The sequence below is a fragment of the Scyliorhinus canicula genome, chromosome 19 (genome assembly GCF_902713615.1).
Source record: "Scyliorhinus canicula chromosome 19, sScyCan1.1, whole genome shotgun sequence".
Classification (NCBI taxonomy): Eukaryota; Metazoa; Chordata; class Chondrichthyes; order Carcharhiniformes; family Scyliorhinidae; genus Scyliorhinus; species Scyliorhinus canicula.
Window position 1 is genome coordinate 54,700,096 of NC_052164.1, and position 2,434 is coordinate 54,702,529.

The following is a 2,434-nucleotide window of genomic DNA, read 5'->3' on the forward strand; positions in this document are numbered from 1 at the left end:
GGTTGGGGGGGGGGGAGAGTTGGGGGGGGGGGGGGGGTGAGAGAGTTGGGGGGGGGGTGAGAGTTGGGGGGGGGTGAGAGTTGGGGGGGGGGTGAGAGTTGGGGGGGGGGGTGAGAGTGGGGGGGGTGGGTGAGGGGGGGGGGGTGAGAGTTGGGGGGGGGGTGAGAGTTGGGGGGGGGTGAGAGTTGGGGGGTGAGAGTTGGGGGGGGTGAGAGTTGGGGGGGGTGGAGTTGGGGGGGGGTGAGAGTTGGGGGGGGTGAGAGTTGGGGGGGGGGTGAGAGTTGGGGGGGGGGGTGAGAGTTGGGGGGGGGTGAGAGTTGGGGGGGGGTGAGAGTTGGGGGGGGGTGAGAGTTGGGGGGGGGTGAGAGTTGGGGGGGGGTGAGAGTTGGGGGGGGGTGAGAGTTGGGGGGGGGGTGAGAGTTGGGGGGGGGGGTGAGAGTTGGGGGGGGGGGTGAGAGTTGGGGGGGTGTGAGAGTTGGGGGGGTGGGGGGGTGAGAGTTGGGGGGGGAAAGAGTTGCGGCTATCACGTGCCCCGGGCCGTGGATGATGTAACCGGCTGCAACAATGAGGCGGCGGCGGCTGCGGGCTGGGCTCAGCTTCTAGAAGCTTCAGAAGCCGCCCGCCCGCCCGGGCCCGGGGCTGCTCCGAGTCGTCTGCAAACCAACTGCGCCACGGCGCCCGGCAGCGGCTCCACCTCCCGCCGCCGCCAGGGCCCCGCGCACAAAGCGGGCGCCACGTGAGCCCGGCCGGGCTCCGCATTAAACAAAGCACTTACCGCACGTGAGGGAGCCGAGCCGGGCCCCGGGCCTCGGCTGGAGCAGCCACTGCTTCACACAGCTACCCGCCCGCCCTCCCTGCCTCCAACACACACACACGGGGGGGCCAAGGCGGAGCGCCGCTCCCTCTCCGGAAAGCTCAGCTCCACCTCTCCAGCGGCCGCTCTGCGCGGCTCCACCGTCCGGAACAAGCTGAAGACAGATGGCGGCTGGAGGCCTTTCGGTGCCACTCGCTGGGGCGTTTCTTTCTCTCCAAGAAGAACGCAGTAAGATGGCGGCCGGGCCTGGCGCTGCTGGCTGACAGGGTGCAGCCTTTCCCCCGATAACAATGCAGCGAGAGCCGCGGCGGCGCTGCAAATTCCCCGCCCGGCCGCGGCGGGGCAGCAGAGCGCTCCCTGTAAACACAGTGCGCAGGCGCACTGCCTGGTCCACCCCATCGCATCTTGGGGATTGTCGTTCCAGCACTCTCACTTACCATGACAATGCGCAGCCGCAGTGGCACACCCGCCCTGCCGAGAGACTACAACTCCCAGATGTGTGAGCGCGTCTCTGTTTATTCAGCTGTTCCCCTCCTCCCCCCACTGCGCAGCAATCGGCCCATTGGCTGGACGGCAGGATGGCGCCATTCTGCTCAGACACACTTTGCAGGAAACTAAATTGCAATAATACAGAACACGGAAATGCACCACACGCATGTGACAATCCTAGCTCAACCAGGGATGCAGCCTGTTACATACCCTGCTTCTGGTTGAGCATTGCTAAATAAAGTGTTTATTCAATTGGAAAAGAAAGTCTGCAATTTAATCAAATGTGAATCATCTTTGAAAGCTTTCATTTAAAAGGGTAAGTCATGGCAGGAGAACGCAAAGCTTTAATTTGCTCCTCTTGCATCATGTGGGAGACCAGGAATATTTCCAGTGCCCGGGGCCAGAATGTGTGCAGTAAGTTTCTCCAGCTACAGCATAGTTTCGGAGCTGGATCGGTGGCTGGGGACACTGATCCGTGAGGTAGGGAGTGTGGTGGATAGCATGTATGGAAAGGTGGTCACACTGCAGACTCAGACCCCACAGACAGGCAGAGAATGGGTGGCCATCAGACAGAGCAAAAGAGCCAGGCAGGCAGTGCAGGAATCTGCTGTCACCATTCCCCTGCAAAACAGATATACCGTCTTGAATACTGTAGACGGGAATGACCCCGCAGGGGAAAGCAGCGTTAGCCAAATTTGTTGCACCACAATCAGTTATGCTGCGGAGGGGAGGAGTAAAAAGTGTGGGAATGCAAGTTATGGGAGATTTGATTGCAAGGGAAATAGATAGGTGTTTCTCTGGCTACAAACGAGACTCCAGGATGGTACGTTGCCTCCCTGGTGCTAGCGGCAAGGATGTCGCAGAACGGTTATAGGACATTCTGGAGGGGGAGGGTGAACCATGGTGCACATGGGTACCAAATAATGGGTTAAAAAGAAGGGATGTCGTCCTGAAGCAGAATATCGGGAGTGAAGGAGAAAGTTGAGAAGTTGGATCTCAGGGCAACACAGTGGCACTGTGGGTAGCATCGCTGCCTCATGACGCTGAGGCCACAGGTTTGATCCTGGCTCTGGGTCACTGTCGTGTGGAGTTTGCACATTCTCCCTGTGTTTGCATGGGTTTCGCCCCCAC

The 2,434-nt window shown here is 60.6% G+C and overlaps 1 protein-coding gene across 1 annotated transcript in view; it reads right to left on the reverse strand.

Moving 5' to 3' along the window:
• Positions 1-1,151, reverse strand: part of kansl1b (KAT8 regulatory NSL complex subunit 1b) — a 273,163-nt gene extending 272,012 nt beyond the window's left edge. The window contains 1 exon segment of the mRNA XM_038779734.1: positions 776-1,151. The gene's annotated coding sequence lies outside the window, so the exon portion shown is untranslated.
• Positions 1,152-2,434: the final 1,283 nt, after the last annotated feature.